We start from the raw sequence: 6,343 nt of genomic DNA, 5'->3' as shown, positions 1-6,343 counted from the left end.
TTCCGTAGCGATACTGCCTCGGAAACCCAAGGAGGGGTCGCTATGAGTCGGGGCCGACTCGACGGCACATAACAACAACAACAACAACAACTATGACAAAGAAATGTGAACCAAGAAAATGTGGAAGTTGTTAAACAATATCATTAATATCACATGTGTGGTAGTTAAGGTTGTTGTCAATTTGGCTGGGCCTGGTTAGTGGCTGGGCAGCTGGTGGCAGTTATTACCCATGATGAGACTGGCAATCACTTCCATGGTGGAATCTACCATAAGCAGCTGAGTACCTGCTTGAAGAAGGTGGCCTGCTTCCCGCATATAAAGAGAAGCTTTGGGATTGATCTCAAGCCTTTTGGCATGCTTGAACACTGAATGTAGCTGTGTTGTTGTTCAGCAGCCTGCTATGCTCTGCCGACCTTGGGATTTTCAGTGGACTTGAATTAATGGCCTGCTCTGTGGTTTAGTAACATTGGGACTGTGCCTTTTCACTTGTCAACCTTGGGTTTGTCAGCCTCAGCAGCCAGCAGCTGTCTGAGTGAAGAAAAGCCTCTAGCTTCAGTGTCCTGGGAGTAGGATGCAGAAGGATGCAGAGCTGAAGCCCAAGGTTAAGGGGCTTTCACCCAGGCCCTAGAGCCTGGCACTTTGAACTCAGAGTTCTAGCCTTCAGATTGTAAGAGAATAAACTTGTGTTTGTTAAAGCCATCCCATTTGTGGTATTTCTGTTAGAGTGGCACTAGGTAACCAAAACAACAAACAAGCAAAATTTTGCAGATAATTCAAAAATGGATGCAACACTACATCAACATGGAATTGCCAGAAATTCAAGCCAGATTCAGAAGAGGACATGGAGTGAGGGATATCACTGCTGTCAAATGGATCTTAGCTGAAAGCAGAGAATACCAGAAAGATGTTTACCTGTGTATTATTGATTATGCAGAGGCATTCAACTATGTGGATCATAACAAATTATGGACAATATTGTGAAGAATGGGAATTCCAGAATGCTTAATTGTGCTCATGCAGAACCTGTACATAGACCAAGAGGCAGTCATTCACACAGAACAAGGGGATACTATGTGATTTAAAATCAGGGTTGCATCCTTTCACCATACTTACTCAATGTGTATTCTGAGTGAATAATCCAAGAAGATGGGCTATATGAAGATGAATGTGGCATCAGGATTGAGGAAGACTCATTAATAACCTGCTGTATGCAGATTACACAACCTTGCTTGCTTTAAGAGAAGAGGACTTGATGCATTTACTGGTGAGGATCAAAGACTATAGTCTTCAGTATGGATTACACTTCAACATAATGAAAACAAAAATATTCACAACTGGACCAAAAAGCAACATCATGATAAACAGAGAAAAGATTGAAGTTGGCAAGTATTTCATTTTACTTAGATCCACAATCAACGTCCATGGAAGCAGCAGTCAGGAAATCAGATGTCATATTGCACTGGGCAAATCTGCTGCAAACGACCTCTTTAAAATGTTAAAAACCAAAGATATCACTTTGATGACTAAGGTGCCCAGACTCAAGCTGGACAAAGAATAAGGAATCCTGAAGAACTGATACATTTAAATTATGTTGTTGATGAAGAATATTAAGTATACCATGGACTGTCAGAAGAATAAGGAGCTCTGGTGCTGCAGTGCCTAAGGCATTTGACTGCTAACCAGAAGTTTGGTTGTTCAAACCCTCCAGCCACTCCACAGAAGAAAGATGGGGCAATCTACTTCTGTAAGGATTTACTGCCTCAGAAACTCAATGGGGGTTTCTATGAGTTGGAATTGACTCAGTGGCAATGGGTTTGGTTTTGGTATTTGGGTCAGAAGAATGAACAAATCTGTCTTGCAAGAGGTACAGCTAGAATACTCCTTACAAGCAAGGATGGCAAGCCTTTGCCTCGAGTACTTTGGACGTGCTATCCAGAGGGACCAGTCTTTATATCTTGTAAGGGTCAGTGAAAAAGAAGACTCTCAACCAGATGGATTCACACAATGGCTGCAATAATGAGCTCAAACATAGCAACAATTTTGAGGAGAGTGCAGGATCAGGCAGTGTTTTGTTTTGCTGTACATAGGGTGACTATGGGTTGGAACCAACTCAAGGCACCTAACAACAACAATTTGTATCAAGAATAACTTGCATAAAGAACAACTACAAATCAAAATCAAAGATAAACAACCCAATTTTTCAAATAGGCCAAGATCTGGAACAGAGACAAATGAAGATCTAGGAATGGCAAATAAACACATGCAAAGGTGCCCAATATTATTAGCTAAGAAAGAAATGCTAATTAAAACCACAATGAGATAATATTTAACACCCACAGAAGTATTAAAATTAAAAGACTGGCAATATCAAATGTCAGTGAGGAGTGAAACTACTGGATCTTTCCTGCCAGCATAAAATGATACAAGTACTTTGGAAAAATGTAAGTATTTTGATAAAATTAAACATATACCTATGTATGTATGTATCCTATGATTCAGCAAATCCTCTCCTAGGTACCCACCCAAGAGAAGTAAAAACATGTTCATAAAAAGACTGGTACAAGAATGTGTATAGGGGCTTTATTTACAATGGCCAAAAGTGATAACAACCAAATAAATGTCCATTGATAGTTGAACAATAGTGATGTATTTATACTATGGAATACTACTCAGCTATAACAAAGAAAATAACTACTAATACATACAACATTGATCAATCTAAAAAATGTTATGTTACATTTCTCACAATAGTGTAAATACTGTATCATTCTATTTAAATGAAATTCAATAACAGAAAACTAGTCTATGGTGATAGCAATCAGGGCAGTGATAGGCCATGGATGTTGGGGATTAACTGAAAGGAAGTTTGAAGTGGTATAAAAATGTCCACCTTCAAGACACACAAGTGTCTTGTGTGTCCATCTCTGGAATGATGGAAATGTTTGTTATCTAGATTGGGGTGGTGGTTTCATAGATGTATACATTTATCAAAATATCAAAATGTGTATTTCAGATTTGTGTGTTTTATTCCACATAAATCTTGCTTTAGATAATTATTAGCCTTATCAGCTGGCAGATAGATAATGACTGATGTTTCATGAGGCTTGTGTTTCTGAATATTTAATTTTTCAATTAATATTGAAATTTCCACACTGCAAAACAATAAATACATGTCACTTACTCAGACTTAAAATGAATATGTTTATAAAAATTGTATATAATTCTATCCAAGAGTTAAAATTTTCAAGAAATATGAAAATTGCTGAAACTATGGAAAGACTCAGAAAATGTAAAGCAAATGCTACTGAATCATTGGAGATGAGATCAAATGGCCTTCAAGACTAAACTGAAACTCTACACAAACAAAGATAGACAACAATAAAGAAAAGGAAGAACAATTGGAAATTATCATAATTAAACACCCAGTAGAAGCAATGGATGTGAATAACCAACAAGCAATGATCCGTTTGGAGGAACATAACTCAGGAAAAATGTGTTACAACTGTGAGTTCTGCAATGACCTTGGGTCCTGTTCTCATACCACACATACCTCTCATTCCATTGGAACACAAATATGCCTTTCATATTAGAAGAAGACTATTTCCTATATGTTCAGTTTTTTCAGTGATCATCAACAAGGCACAGAGATGGGCATTTGGACTAAGGCTGCTTATATTTTCCTAAACTCTTCTTTCTTTCCAGACTATGAAAAATAATTCACTCAAAGTTTGTTCATTAGATTCATAAGTGTTATATTTGAGAATAAGATTTTAACATGTGCTATAGAAAAATATATAATTGAAAAATAAGATGTGTTAATATCATTAATGCTTATGAAGACTTGCTAGAATGTCAGGCTACCTATAGTCACTATTATGTTATATGCTTTGTATTAGAGTTGTTTGCTTGTTTTGTCTTCTCTGACCAACTGTATACTCTGTGAAGGCAGAGATTATGTCTTCTTCATCTGTGTAAGTCCCTCAGGGCCTTTGCATATAATTGGAGATGAACAATTATTTACTCTATTATAATTAATTGAATTGCTTTTCACACCTTCCCCTTGCCTTTCCAAGAGCTCTGATATGTCTTTGGCACAAGTGCCTCTAATCTGGCTCTCTCTTTACTCTTGTGTATCTTGAAGGTGAACATTTTTATTCTTTCATGCATCTCTTACTGATTTCTTCTTATTGTCCCGAGGAGTCTAACAGTTATTAAATAGATAAGCTGTTTCTGTTTGTGGTATGAGCCCTGTTTTCTCTATGATTTCCTCCAAAAGAAAAGGCAATAAATAAAACAGCAAATATAAGCCATATCAATATAGCAAAATACCTGCACAACTCGAAGCTGACAAAGACTTATGCAACTTTTTTTTAGTGGTTTGTCCTGCATCCAACAGTAAGATTTTCCTAACAATAACTCTTTCCCTGCCAAAGAGGTCGGGACACTTGAATATGCTAGAGAAATTGAGTATAATATTTGCCTCTGAGAATGACAAAATAAAATACGTGGTCACAGTCTTGGTCAAAAAAAGATGATGAACATAGATTAGTACACAGGCAGTAAATGATGATAATGATAACAACCAAAGCATCTAATACTTACGTAGGATTTACATTTACAAAGCAGTTTTACATGCATTATACAAGTTCAAACACTGCCCCCTCCCCACACACACACAACAAAACCTAGGAGCTGTCCGTAATTATCTTCATTGTATAGATAATGAAATGGGGTCTGGTAAGTGTAGGTATTTACTTGGGATCACAAATCATATTCTGCTTTGATATCTCTGACTCATGCATTAACTATCTTATGTAATCTAATTCAATTTAAGAAATGTATGGTATTGTTCACCTTTAATAGAACGACTCCTTCGCTTTAATACAATATTGTTCAAAATTTATTAAAGTGATTTCTGGTTTAAAAGTATATTTGCAAGCAAGTCTCAATAAAATTTCTCCCAATTGTAGCTATGAAACTACCGAACAACCAAACCCACTGCCGTTGAGTCGATTTCGACTCATAGCAACCCACATTGGGTTTCTGATGTGGTAAATCTTTATGAAAGTAGATTGCCCAGTCTTGCTTCCATGGAGTGGCTGGTGGGTTTGAACTAAGGCCTAAGGCCTTAGGCATTGTGCTACTGGAGTGCCTTATGAAATTATAGATAAAAGAAAAATTATAACAAGGAAAATTAAGATAGGTACACAATTTATCAGAACCTGAGAGGAATCTTTACTAACTGTAAAGTAGAGTCAACAAACAATAATTAGAAACATATTTATTAAGGATGTATTTTGTGCCAGACATTGTACTGGGTACTAGGAACACAACAGTGAACGAGTATTACCACAGTACCTACCTGCTCAATAGCTTAGAGACTAGTTAGACTGAAAAAACCTCCCCAACTTCATAGTATATTTAAACCACCATAAAAGAGGAATGTACTTTATACCATTTCCATTATTCCTGAATGCAGAGACCCTGTATCTGTACCAATCAAAAACTGGGCAGATGGTGCTTTGACTATAGATCCTGAGCTATGCAGCAGCCTGAGTATCAATTCTTTTTTTCTTGCTCCTCACTTCACTCCCCCATCTCCGCACATCTTTCTACATTTTTACATTAGATGAGGTAGTAGATATAAAGTACTTAGCATAATATTTGAGTTGAGTAAGCTCCCTATAAATGTTAACCATTTTCATTATCACTTTGATTTATAATTAAGAGTTCTCATATCAGAGAGTGATTGGGCAGGTAGTGTTGCTGTTGTATATCATCAAGTTGATTTTGATTCATAGCAACTCCATGAAGTTTTCTAGGCTGTAAACTGCGCAGGAGTAGATCCCCAGGTCTTTCTCTCATGGAGCTGCTGGATTGATTAGAACCACCAACCTTTCAGTTAGCAGCCAAGTGCTTAAATGTTGAACCACCAAGACAGAAAGCAGGGCTCAGGAAAGTAAGTGGAGCATATTGCAGGTGTATATGTAAAGTTCTAAAGGCAGGGGTCCCAGATTGGAAAAGTCCCAGCTGTAGTACCTAATGATTTTTTTTTTTTCATGCTACATAGTCTCAAAGTGCCATTGGTAAGATAAGATGTCATGAATAGAATCACATTAGTTGAAAACATCCTAAACACTGGCAATCAGACAAATAGCATTTTAACCTCCTCCCTAATGGTAGATCTAAGAAAAGAACTCTTCCCACAAGTGTGCAGAGTAGGGCCAGGGCAGTCTACACATTTATCTGTTGAAAAAATATTATGAGTATATCTCAACTTAAGAATGAATAACAGGAGAGGCGGGGCAAGATGGCAGACTAGGCAGAAGGATTGCACAGACCC

This window comes from Orycteropus afer, unplaced genomic scaffold (genome assembly GCF_000298275.1).
Source record: "Orycteropus afer afer isolate SDZICR_OR568_19922 unplaced genomic scaffold, OryAfe1.0 scaffold00035, whole genome shotgun sequence".
Lineage (NCBI taxonomy): Eukaryota > Metazoa > Chordata > Mammalia > Tubulidentata > Orycteropodidae > Orycteropus > Orycteropus afer.
Note: the sequence above shows the minus strand (reverse complement) of the source record.